The following is a 13,399-nucleotide window of genomic DNA, read 5'->3' on the forward strand; positions in this document are numbered from 1 at the left end:
CTAGGAAGAATGTATGCACTGTGTGAATTATTGAAACTGTCCTACCAATTTGATTTGAAACTGTCTCATTGCTATTTATCAATAAAATTATGGGGGGAAAAAAAAAGAAGCCAGTGCTGAGGATGTGGGCGAGACAGACGCTCCAGCTGTGGGCCAGACCGCAAGACAAAAGATAAAACAAGTGTACCTACGTGCTTCCTAAGTTTAGACATCAGGGACTGACATTCTACAGAGATACCTAGGGCCAGCAAAATAGCTCAGCGGAATAAAGTGCATGCTGAGGCAAGTTTAGGCAAGCACAGTGACTGTGGTTCAATCCCTGGTATCTCATGCTGTGCCTGCCCCATCTCCAGGTTAAGCTGAGCCAGCCAGGGTCCAGGCGTGGCGCTGCACACCTATAATCCCAGCACTGGCAAGGATGAAAACAGGAAGATCACCACGAGTCCGAGCTGTGTAGTGAGAGTCTGCAACCACCAAATACTTTTTTTTTTTTTTTTTCAGAACTGGGGATTAAACTCAGGCCCTTGCGCTTGCCAGGCATGCACTTATTCTACTGAGCTATCTCCTCAGCCCCCCCAAATACATTTTTTAAAAAATAAATAAATAGTTATCTATTACCTTGAGAAAGCCGGGAAGCCACTCACCCAACAGCCTAGAGGAATAGCCCTGTTCTGTATTCATGCCCACTTGCTACATGACTGGCTTCCTTATTTGATCCCAATTTAATTAAGTTTACCTGAGCAATTGTGCCTGTACCCTTTTTGGCTGACCATCATTAGCTGACTATACTGATACCAGGAGAAAATCTGATCTCGGGTGGGTGACCAAACAACATGGGGAACAATGATCTCCTGACCTGACCTGCACAAGTTCGTGTTCTCTAAAACCAAAGAATAAATTTTAGGAACAAATGGAGGTTATGAGCGGAATATATTTAGGTATCTCCTTCGAGGGCCTGGCCCTGTCTGACTGCCTATAATATTTCTATCTAACTCGGCTGCCCACAACAATAGTTTCGTCCCACCTCGTTTCCTGACTTGTGATTTCCCATCTTTCCCCACCTTGGACCCACCTCACCTCGTGGTTTTGCTCTACAAAAATCCCTAGAAAACACCGGTTCCTTAGCAAGCCACTAGGTCCCCTTTTGTCTATCTCTCAGACAGAAGCTTTCGTTCCCTCAATAAATATAGTCTGCTCTTAACGTCTGTTATTCCTTCTTTGATCTCAGAGAACACAAACTCATCCCAGATAGCTTTTAGGTTGGGAGTTGCTTTCCCCAGTAGCACTTGGAACATGAATTATAAACACCCACTGACTTTAGGGGGAAGAGGAGAGTGGGGCCATCCAACAGGCTTCAGCTTCAGTCAGAGAGGAGGCGGCGGCAGCCCAGGTCCCCTGTGGAGGGGGCTCAAGCGTGAATTTGCCAAGTCACTGGAAAACTGCCGTGCTCTCTGCACCCTCTCATCATGCTGCTGGAATCCTGGAGAGGTAGAAAAAGGCGCACCATGTCACACCTCGTCCCCAAAGCCTGGCACAGCATCACTTCCTCTGGACCCCAAAGCTTCTGACACACGGGGCCAGGAGTCACCCACACGGCCCGCAGAGCCTCAAGGGAAAAGCCAGACCCCTGCAGTGGCAGCAGCCAAGCCCACCTAAGCGAGCTCCCAGGGCCACCCATGCACCCCCAGGTCCTCTTAGGGCCAGAACCAGGTCCTCCGGGACAGCACCCTCTCCATCCCACCAGCTTGGAGCACCTTCTTCCTCACCCTCTTGGCCTCCAAGGCTCCGCAGCATCCCTGGAGCCCATGGAACCTCAGCCCAGGGACAAACACAGTCCCCACACAACAGGGGCCCCCGCTGGCACAGCTCCCACCTGCAAGTGAGCTCCTGCTCCAACTTCTGCTTTGGCTTCCACCCAGGAACCCCGCTGGGCACCCCAAACTACCTCCTTCCCAGTCATTTCGGACCCTGCTCAGACCCATGATGCTCCTGGAAGCCAACCCAGTGCGTCCTGGAAGCAGCCCAGCTCCCTCAGACCTTGGGCCCAGCAAGAGCCTGAGGACAATGTCACCCGTTCCTCCCTGCCCCACTCGGTCCAGGCTCCACCAGTGCCAGGCCGGTGGGTACTCAATACATGAGGGACAGGTCTGTGAGTCCACCGGCCTTGCAGGAAAACATGCCCAGAGCCATCAGGAAAGGTAGGGCCAGCTAAATAGCTCTGTGGATTGAAGCACCTACAAGCAGGCGCAGGGGACAAGGATTCGAACCCCAGGCCTGCCATGCTGGCCCCGCCCCCAGGGCGTGCTGAGGCATTGAGACTAGGCGTGGTGGTGTGCGCCTGTAATCCCAGCTCTTGGGAGACTGTAAACGGGTGGATCACTACGAGTCCAATCTAGTAGTGAGACCCTGAACACCCTGTGGACCCTTCCCTAAAATACAAAAAAAAAAAAAAAAAGGAAAGGCAACAAGGGCAGATAAGTGCCGACGCCACATCCAGCCCCTTCAACGCGCAAAGCCACTTCTCTGTGCAAAACAGTGATCGCTCTCCAGGGAAGAGAGCCACCCTCAAAGCCACCAAGGAACCTGTGTGTCCAGTGGCTGTGCCAAAAGAAGCCACCAGTCTGCCTCCTTCCTGACGTCACTCACTCAACTCTCCACATCACTTGGGCCAGCCCCAACCAAGGTGGCCACGGCTGACACAGAGAAGCCTGGTACGATGGGAGTCCTCAGGCACCAGGACACTGCACCCAGGGTCACTTTCAGGCTGTACTGCACGCCAGAAGTGGGAACAGCACAGCGGTGAAACCAGCAAGGGAGGTAGGGCTGAGGTGGGCAGAACAGAGGACCTTGGGACTCAGGGGTAGCAGAAGGGGCCAGGGGCCAGGGGCCAGGGGTGCTCTTCCACCTCTGCCCAGCCCCCTTCCCCTTCGCCCCTAGGAACACCTGCCCCTCGGCCTGTAGATCACAGCCTGAGCAGCTGGCCAGACCTCCAGGGGGCCCAAAGCGGCCACAAGAAAAGAATAAGCCAGGGAAGCTGCCTCAGGGAGCGCAGTGGGTGAGGGCTCAGGGGCCAGGGGATGCCCCAGAACACAGCCCAGTGCCAGGTACCCAAGCCTCAGCACCTGTGCAGCACCACTGGAGGATGCACCTCAGGACAGTGGAGGACAACCTGTCCCCTCTTAGGGCCGCTGCACAGCAGCAGCAGGCAACAGCAGGGGGATGCAGGCTCCAAAGCCAACTCCTCCCAGCTTCGACCTCAGATCGGCCCAAATCTCCTCCACCCGCTGTGGAGGAAGTAAGGCCTTTGATGCAGCCCTCCTCCACAAGCAAATCCCTGACTCTTCTGTCCCTGACCAGCTTTCTGTGTCACCCCGGCACATGGGCCAGCCTGGCACCTACTACCTGAAATCCTCTATGAGGAGGACTCCCCTCTGTGTTACTTTAAGGGTACATAAGGATCCCTGGTACCAGCGAGCCACCACTGGAGGAGGTTCTGGCCCCTAGCACACACTGACTATGGCCTAGGACACGCTGGCTGTCATCAGTGGGAGGGGCGTCCTACTGGCATGGGGAAGCAGAGCCCAGGGCTGCTGCTAAATGTCCCACAAGGCACAGCAGAACCCCATGACAAGCATCCAACCCCAAGAGCCAGCAGGGCCAAAGGGGAGAAGCCATGGCCACAGAAGACAGGGGACGGGGTGAGCAGGAGGGGACACCCTGAAGGACACCAATATTCACAACCCTGCTGCTCCCACACACGAGCCTAGGTGTGTACTTAGGGTGTAAACAGACACTGGTGATCTGAGTTCCATCATGACCCTAGCTTTTATCACTATGGGCAACTGGCTACATTAATTCAAACCTTAATAACACAGCAGGGCCAAACTGGGTATAGGAGCACACACCTGTAATCCCAGCACTCAGGAGGCTGACGCAAGAGGATTGCTGTGAGTTGTAGGCCAATCTAAGATACATAGTGAGTTCAAGGCTAGCTGGACTAGAGAGTGAGGCGCTGTGTCAAACCCCCCCAAAAAAAGTCTTCAAAATAGTAGGTCCAGTGGCCCACAGTAAGCGACAAAGACCTTTTGCTTGACCTCACTTCAGTCAGACTCCTAACCCATTTAGCAAGAACCATCATCCTCACTAGCTGACCATCCTCGCCAGCTACTCCAGCTCCACATCCCCTGCCACCCCAAGGCTGGCCAGTCCCCCAGCCAGTCCTCAGTGGGAATTCTGTCAGGTGAGCCTAGCCAGAGTCCTCTGACACCCCTACTCCTCCTCCAGGTGTGTTGCTTCCCGACCTCCACTCTGCCCACACTCCAGCATCCGTGGAACTAGGGCCCAGCTCCGCCCTCCACCTATGGCCGGGTCCTCACTGACATCTCCCTTGACAGGCCTTTCGGGGGTCAGTGAGTCACTTCCTTAACGTCAAGCATAAAGCAATCTGGGCAACTGAGGCTGCGTTCCCGAGCCAATGGCAGAAACTGGCCCAAGACAAGCACGGGCCGCTCCGCACCGCCCGCCCTGCTCTACTGATCGCTCCCACTCTCCCTCCAAGGTGACCAGGAGCTGCGCTCTGAAGGCCGCGGAGCCCGCTGGGGTGGAGGATGCCCTGCGGACTCCCCGCTCTGGCCGGCCGCCTCCAAGAGGCCAGGCGGTCATCCTTAGAGCCATGAGCGTGGCCCTCGGTGTCACTTTCTGTGGACAAATGGGCTTCAAGTCCCGTCTACGCCCCAGAACGAAGGGACACTTCCGCAAAGGGGCAGCGTGAGACCGGCAGGAGCTCCAGCCTGCGTCCAGGCTCAGGCCGGCTCAGCCCCGGCCGCGGACTCAGCGGCTCCTCCGCGGGCCTCTCGGCCTTCAGCACCTCCGCTCCGCAGACGCCCCTCCTTCCCGCGCCGACCCCTCCGGCTAGCTGGCTTGGGCCCGGGGAAAGGCACCTCGCGGGGCTTACGGGGACTACACACGTGGCACAGCCCAGATGTTGTGTGTTCCCAAGGACCACGGGAAAACCGGTGCTCCTTCCCTCGATTCGCGGCGAACAACGCCCACCCCCGGCTCGGCTCACCCAGCCTGCGGCCCGCAGGGACTCTGCACTACCTTCCGGTCCGGGGCAAGCAACCTGGGAATTTCCCCTCGAGGACCGCCCCTGTCTGTTCCCAGGCATCTGCGCGACGGGCGGAACTGTAATCCAATCGCGGAAGAGGAGGGCGGGCCTCTCCATGAGATTTTAGCCAATGGTAATGTAGCTCAAGGGAGTGGGCGGGCTGCGGGCGGAGAGGGCGGGGCGGCATACCATGGATTCTGTGCTGAGAGTGGCTAAAGAGGAAGCCAGATTGGTGGACAGGACCTGCGCTCTAGACAGGTGACAGCCCCCAGCAGAGTGGGCTGGAAGTAGAGAGAGTGGTTGTCCCAGCGGGGACCCTGCCCTGCTGGCCTCAGCTATGGGAGCCGGTGCGGACATCCCCAGACCCTGAGCCTCAGAAGAACCCGAGGCCTAGAGCCGTCCGGGTCCTCCCAGCAGCAGCGCCTTCCCGCCAGCATTTACCAGCTGCTCCCGACCCCGAGAGCTTCTGCTGTGCCCGCGCCATTCCGCTGCAAAATGTCATCTCCAGTTCTTCACCTGTGCATTGCTCATGTCTACTGCAAACGAGTTCTGGGTTCCTGTCACCATGGCCATCCTCACGGCCAGTCTGGAGCTGGCGGTCCTGTCCTTCACGGTGGAGCTCTCTTGAGAGTCCCCTTGCTAGTACCTGGCTGTTTCTTTCTATCCCGGGTGCTTCCACTGGGCCTCTGCTGCCTCTGCACCTCCAGTTCAGCCTGTTCTTCCCAGTTCCTTCGGTTCACCCCACATTTTCCTGAAGCCACACCCTTCCCAATCTGTCCGCTGTGCTGACCCAGAAGTGGCACGTCCAGCCTGTCAGCATGCACGGACGAGACCCTGTGTCCTCTTGCTTCGCAGGCGTCTATGAGGATGATCCACAGGCACCAATAACACTTCTTCCCTCCAAACCTTCACCACTGCTCACATCACTCCATGTCCCCAGGACCTGGTGGACCAGGCCAGACCTCAATAATGTCCTTCTAGCCTCCTCCAATCCACCCCCATCCTGTGCCCAATGGAGCACTTAGCAGAAACAGATACCTACCTTGCCTCTGGATAGTGAGATTGCATCAGTGGAGATAATAAAAACCTGCCTGGCCACTCACCAAGTATCAATGACAGACAGAGGAAGAGTCTCAATAACCACTTCCTCTGAAGGACACCACTTTCCTATAAGAACTTTGCTTATAGCAGAAACCAGGCTGTTTGAGGTCCTATGGGGTAAGCATGATGCAGCCCCTCTCCCCATGAGAACTGAAGTCACTTCCACAGTCCACGATAGAGCAGCCTGGGGGTCCATCCAGCTAGGGAGCCATGCGTGAGTCTGTTCTCAGCCTTCCATGCCTGCCTGGGCTGGAGGCTCACTGGGAATCAGGAGCTGGGTCCACTCTGTGGTCCAGGCTTGTGTTGAACCTGGCAGAGCAGCGCCTCAGCTGAACTTGACCAGAGCTCTGCCTTCCACAGGAGCCTTGGAAAACTCCTTAGTCACTATGTAAGCTGCCCAGTTAACAAACCCGACAGACCACAGGGATCCTGAAGGAGCCCGCTGATGGGGCTAGGACAACAGTAAGCCCCACAAGGGCAGTGTTTGCCTGGCCTGTCTGCACCCATGCACAGAGCACCTGTCACCCCCAGCTGCCCTTCAAGGTCCTCAGTCACCCACCCTCCACCTGCCAAGCCAATTAAGGCAAGGGAGAAACATCTCGGGAGGGTGTGGCTGTGGGGACAAGCAAAGGCAGCAATAGGGACAAGGAGAGGCTGAAGTCCCTAGTCTGTAATCGAGAATTCAGGTAGAGCAGATGATATCAACAGGGATTTCTAGGCTTGAAAAGAAGCCAGAAGGGCTGGGATATAGCTCAACAGGCACAGCACCTGCCTGGCAAGCACAAGGGCCTGAGTTCATTTCCTGTTTCCTGATCCAAAAAACAAAAAAGACGTGTACTCTTAATAAGCTGGATGTGACGACACATGCCTGTAATCCCAGCACCTGGAGGCTGAGGCAGGAAGATCATGGTAAGAGACCAGCTTGGGCTACAAAGTGAGCTCAAGGCCAGCCTGAACTATATAAGACCTTGTCTCAAAAAGAAAAAGAAAAAGCCAAAGGCCCTCTGTACACTTTCCCTTCCAGCCTTGCTAACCCTGTCACCGCCATCATGGTGGCGTCGGGAGATTCCCAGGGCCACACTGCAGGGGTGCAGGGACTCCTGACCCCAAGGTCTGGCTCTTTCCAAGGCAGTGGCCCTGCCAAACACTGATAACCTGGAGCAGTTGCTCAGCAGCCCTGTCTGTGGTGCAGGAAGGTGGAGGCTGGGCACGGACGCCAGGGGCCCTGCACTTCCAAGGAGGAGCAAGGACTTCTGGGAAGACAGGTCTCCAAGTCTCCACTGGGCTCCTTCCAAGACAGTGAATCACACAAAAGACAGGGGCCCCGCACACACTGGCTGCCCAGCGGGCTGAGTCCAGGGGAGGGACTCTGAGTAGCAGAGCTCTGCCCTGCAGGATGACAGCACAGGCCATCAGAGGCCAGAAATGCCTGCTGCAGGAAGGAAAGAGCAGGAGGCCCCCACAGGACACTGAAGGACCCCAGCGTCTGAGGGGCGAGCCACACCAACTGATGTGGGATGGGAGAGAGGCCCTGGGGGAGAGGATGGTGACTGGCACAAGAGCAGAGCCAGACGCCTGCCACCAAGTCCACATAGGGCACCCTGGCGCACCTAGACTCACCTCCCAGAGTCCAAGAGGGGAGCACAGGAAGCTGAGGCTAGGCTGCGCTTATGGCTTTGGCTCTGGCTGGTCCAACTGTTGGTGGCATCTTGCCCACGAGGAAGAGGCCTGCCCTTCCTGCCTGCCACTCTCATTTGGGGGCACAGGATGGCAGCATCCTCAGACACTTAGCTGCTCCAGACTACTTCTCCTGGCCCCCACACTGCTGTTGGGACCTGGGTGAGCCACCCCCAGCACCTACCCGCCTGACCCTCCTGACCCTCTAAGCTGGACCCTCTAAGTGTCTTCTAAAACTGACATCTGGGCTGGGGAGATAGCTCAGTAGAGTAAGCGCTTGCCGGGCAAGCACAAGGGCCTGAGTTCAATCCCCAGTTCCGCCAAAATAAATAAATAATAATAAAATAAAACTGACACCTGAGGGCTGAGGACAGCTCCCCAGCCATGGCCAGAGAGTCACCTGAGGGCCAAGGCCCACATCCCTGGAGAGGCAGAAACCCAGAGTGATGTGCCCCTAGGCCCAGCCAACGGCCCACATGCGAGGACATGGGAGTAGCCCCAGCTTGCCACCTCAGCACCTTCAGGCCAGTGTCCACCACCTGCAGCCAAAGCTCCCGATCCCTGGGACACACAGGGTTGATCCCCCTACCTCCCTGGATCCTGGCCCTGCAGCTCCTGCCAACATGCTGGCTCTTCTGCTGGGAAACCTGGCGGTGTCACTGAGCCCGACTTAGACACCTGCACCAAAGGGTGAGCCACCTGCCAGGAAACTCTGCAGATGGGGTGCGCCTTCTCCCCACACTGGATGTCCCTCCAGTGTACCTCCCTGGGGTTTTCCAGGGACCCTGAGTTTGGGCTGTGTGATGGGCCGAGCACTCAGGAAACAGGCGCTTCCTGCACGACGGCAGAGGTGATCTGTGTGTGCCCAGTGAACACGCTGAGCTCACAGAGTGAGCTGTTAGATCTCTAAATTGGAGCCAAAGGACAGAGCAGGCGACAGTTACTGCCCAGCGTGGAGAAGGCTGGAGGGGCGTTCGCAGCATTTCAGAGTAGGAAATAAAAATAGGCGCACAGCAGCCCTCGCACAGGACAGCGGACTGCACAGGAAATACCGAGCCAGCGCTAGCGAGGGGGCGGAGACATCGGGGCTCAGCCAGCTGGCGGGGGGCGCCGTGGAAGACCGTCTGGCGGTCCTCACCGGGCTAAACACAGGCCCCGCGCGGCCGCCCACTCTGCCCGTGTGTCCCAGCTTCACAGCAGCCAGAGGCAGAAATGGAAGCATCGTGGAGAAGAGAAAGCACAGAGCGCCTACGGTGGGGTCAGACAGAGAAACGCTGGGCCGGACGCCAACGGGTGGACCCGCTGGCGCCCAAGGAGCCTGGAGGGCGCGGAGGAGCGATGCCAGAGGGACATGGCACCATCCCAGGCCAGCCTAGACGGAGCAGACCAGCCACTGTGGACCCAACCGGGCCCTCTTGGGCTCGTGAAGAAGCTCTGGAGCAGACAGAAGCGAAAAGTTTTATAAACTGCATTGTATGCTGTCAAGTGGTTGACTTGGTGTTGTGTGAATGTCACCAAAATTTTGTTTTAAAGAAGAAAGCACCAAGTTTTACACCCATCACCCGGGTGCTGGTGTAAAAGGTCAAGGCTGGGAGATGGGGTGCAATCCGGCGAGCCAAGGGACGCCAGCTGCCCCTCCTCTGAGAGCAAGTGTGTGTCCGCCTCTCGCCTCAGACTGGGGGTGGGGGGCTTTGGTGGCCTCCTCAGAGCTCCAGTCACACAGGAAGCTGCCCATGTGCCAGGGTGACAGCACAGGTCTGCCCCTGGGATGTGACTGAAGTCCCTCAGGGTCGGGCAGGCAGCTCCGGGACAAGAGGGAGCGTCTCTGAGGGCAGCCGTGGGTCAGGGAGGAGCCCTGATGGTGGGGAAAGAGGGGGTGCTTTGGCCTGGAGACAGAAAGGGGTGCGGCCTGGCACGGGGAGGCCACTCCTCCAGCCTCCCTCCCCCAGCCTAGGCAGCCCAGAACCTCAGGGCAGGCGTCTGACCTGCGTGACCAGGAGGAGCAGCCGGTGCCTCAAGCCTTAAGTCCGAAGCGATTCGGGGAGGCTGACGCCGGCCGTGCCGGGCGAGTGTGGACCTCTGCGCCCTCAGCCCGGCCATATTCTGTCCCTCTGTGCACCTGTCCATCCCCCGTGAGCCGGGGGTGGGGGGATTGGGGCCGCCGGACACCACAGGTGAAGGCTCAGGGCCCTCCGCTGTGTGAATGGATGAACCGGGCGCCCCAGCCAGTTCACGAAGCAGCATGACACGGAGAAGTTGAGCCCGTTTACCAGAAATTCCAGATTTAGCCAAGTTCCACGACTGTGTCCGGCAAACTCAGACGACAGCAGCAGCTGCAGGAAGGAGGGGTGAGCCCGAGGCAGAACTGAACGCCCTCGAGGTGGGCAGGCAGAAACCCTGGGCGGTACCCCATCCCCCCAGCAGGCTTGAGGGACCCCAGGAACAAGGCTGGCCGTCCCCACGAGGCCGCCTTGAGCCAGTTGCAGTGAGGGTCACGGCCCAGGTTGCTAATCCAGGCTGCTAATCCAGGTTGCTAATCCAGGTCAAATCAGAGATGCAGCTTGAAGAGGATGCCCGCGTTTCTCTGCATGTCCCCGTCCACTGGGTCAGGAGGCCCCGGAGGAGGACGCAGGACTTTTCTGGTCACTCCTGACTCATTCTGGATTGCTCAAGGCCAATGTGGCGTGTGCCCACAAGGTGGCGCTCGAAGTCCCCCACACGAAAAATACAAGGTCACGTTCTACAGAAAAGTTTAATTTTCAGGTACAGTAGTTTTACGTTGCCATGGATGTGGTCAATACGATATAGAAAGATTTAACCTAAACGTGGTGGCACCTGTCATTAACATCTCAACACTGTTCTGGAACAAGTTGATAGGCGCTGGCCCTAGAATGAATTGCTGAATTATTATGGCGGTCATCTAACATGGCTGAAGCCCTGAGACAACAGAGGCCACCTCTCCCTCCTTCCCCAGCCCAGTCCTAGCTACGGTTTCCTTTCACCTTTCCTGCACCACAAGGGAGACCCCAATCAGCTCCTTCGGTGTCACTAAACCTGCCCCTCAAGCTCCACCCGTGGCACAAGTCCGCAACCCCTCAGCCTCCCCTTGTCTCAGGGCAGAGGATCCCCCGTCTCCCTCGGATGCCGAGGCTTTAGAGTCAGTAAAGGCTTCTTTTTTCTTTCCTATCTCTTCAGTGTTCAGCCAAAAAGCCTAACACACACGTCATCTTAGGGCGCCAAGGGATGCATCACTAGTCAGCAAGGCTACGTTGGACCCAGACTTCTTCGGCCCTCCTTTTCTTCTTTTCCCCAGTGCTAGGAACTGAGCCCTCGGCCTTTGCACTGAGCTTCCCTCTTTATCATGGGTCTCGCTAAGGTGCTTGGGTTGGGCTCAAATTGATGGTTCTTCTGCCTCAGCCTCCCTCAGTGCTGGGATCTCAAGTGTGTGCCACCACGCCGGGCTTCTGTTGTCCTTTTGTTGTAGACAGCTACGTTAGATAGAAACATTATAGGCAGTCAGACAGGGCCAGGCCCTCGAGGAGACAATGTGCAAGACGCGGTGACTTCGCAACTTGGGAAGAGACAAGCACTCCCACTGTGGGCCGGACCTCAAGACACAAGAGTAAACAAATCAGCCACATACTCCCCTAGGGATGGGCTCCAGGGATTGCTATTCTTTTTTTTTTTTTTAATTATTTATTTATTTATTTTAACATTTAGTGAGTGTGTGTGGCCAGCTCAGTCCACGAGGGGGCGCGGCTGGCTGGCATGTGGTGCTGGGGGATTGAACCGCGGTCCCCTATGCTTTGTCAAACTTGTTCCAAGTAGGTGCTTTAGACCACTGAGCCATCTCTCCAGCCCCGGGATTGCTATTCTTAATAGGCATCAGTCACCTTGAGAGAGCCTGAAAGAGTCACTAGCCCAACCCCCAACAGGAAGAGCCCCTGTGCTGTATTCATGCCCGATTGCTACGTGACTCGTGACTTGCTTCCCCATTTGGTACTGGATTTAATCACTTTTACCTGAGCGATTGTGCTTGTAATCTCATTGGCTGACCATAGTTTTGTCCCACCTCATGCCCACCTAAGCGAGTTCCCATGTTCTCCACCACCTTAGACCTTCCTCACCACATGGTTTTACTCTATAAAAGTCCCTGGAAGAGACAGTTTCCTGGGACAACCCACTGGGGTCCCCCTTCTGTCCCTCTCAGACTGGAGCTTTCTTTCCCCCCAATAAGTATATTTTGCTCTTAAACTCTGTTTGGTTCCTAAAATTCATTATTCGGTTTTGGAGAACACAGACTTGGCCCAGGTACCTTTCAGGTTGGGAGCTTCATTCCCCTGTACCACTCTCTGGGGTCCCTTTTCTCTTCGGGGCCCCAGATGACACCCATGCCTGCCCTGGCTGCTCTTGGCTGCGACGGTTGGGGCAGGGCTTTGCAAAGTGCCGCCGCCGCTGGGCAAGTCTGCCCTTCTCTTAGGACTGGAGTGCTGGTGTCAGGGACAAAGGTCACGGAGAGGAGGGGCCCCAGGCACCCCCGGGGCATCCCAGCCTGCCCACCTCGCTGAAGCTGCAGCTGGCTCCCCTCTGCTCTTATTCCTTCTGCCCTCTCTTCCCATCCTGTGCTCCTCAGATGTCTTGGGGTCCCCACCCCAGTGTTTTGGGATGGAATCCCAGGTCTTCGTACTGTGCTCTATCCCTGGCCCTTTTTATCTTTTATTTTGAGACATGCTCTCACCAAGCCAGTAAATTGCCTAGGTTGGGCTTGAACCTTCCATCTTCCTGCCTCAGCTTCCCAGAGTGCACCCCACCTGGCTTTTCCTTTTTTGAAAGCCCTTTCTGTCCCAATGTAAGGTCACAGGGCGGGAGAGGTGGGGTCCTGTGCAGAAACAGATGCAGCGCTGCGCTCAACTCCACCCCGCCCCTGGGGAACAGCCACCCCCACTGATTGCGTGCAGCCACTGGGGTGTGGGCCCCAGCTGTGTTTCGCTGGGGTTCAGGCAGTGTTTCTCCCAGCAGAAGGCTGGGTGTCGCTGCTTTTGTGCTGCCAGGGTGCTTTGGTCTCCCAAGAGGCCACCCAGGCTGTCAAAACCTCCTGGCTGCTTGTGTCGGACCTCCCACGCCCACGGGGTGGGGGAGGGCTTTGCGGAGGGCAGCAGCCTGCTCACCTGCGCCTCAGCAGTGTGGGGCCGCCTTATATGGCAAAAACCCAGCCACTACTACCACACGCAGCCCGCCACACACACAGGAAGTCCTGGGTCTCAGGACCGTGCTGCGCCCCTTTGTAGACATCTGCTTCTCACAGGTGACCAGGCAGCATTTGCCACAGGGCCAGAGCAGCCAGGAGGCGGTGGGAGGTGAGGGGTGGCCCTACTTCCAGGGAGAGGTGGAGACTGGGGGCGGCACTCCGGGGAGCTGGAAGGGGTCATAACCCCAGGTGGAGCAGGGTAAGCTACTAGGTGGGTTTCTAGTGTGGTTACATGAGCAAGCGCAGGGTGACAGCCACAAAGGCCA

The 13,399-nt window shown here is 57.0% G+C and overlaps 1 protein-coding gene across 3 annotated transcripts in view; it reads right to left on the bottom strand.

Annotated features, from left to right (window-relative positions):
• Positions 1–5,145, bottom strand: part of Tldc1 (TBC/LysM-associated domain containing 1) — an 18,273-nt gene extending 13,128 nt beyond the window's left edge. Inside the window, exon 1 of one of the 3 annotated variants that reach the window (XM_004645009.2) lies at positions 5,069–5,145. The gene's annotated coding sequence lies outside the window, so the exon portion shown is untranslated. Of the gene's footprint in view, positions 1–1,316; positions 1,366–5,068 lie in introns of those variants that run through there. The other 2 variants (XM_023705249.1, XM_023705250.1) reach the window with 2 other exon arrangements.
• Between the last annotated feature and the right edge of the window lie 8,254 nt (positions 5,146–13,399).

The sequence above is a fragment of the Octodon degus genome, unplaced genomic scaffold, assembly GCF_000260255.1.
Source record: "Octodon degus isolate 3935 unplaced genomic scaffold, OctDeg1.0 scaffold00215, whole genome shotgun sequence".
Lineage (NCBI taxonomy): Eukaryota > Metazoa > Chordata > Mammalia > Rodentia > Octodontidae > Octodon > Octodon degus.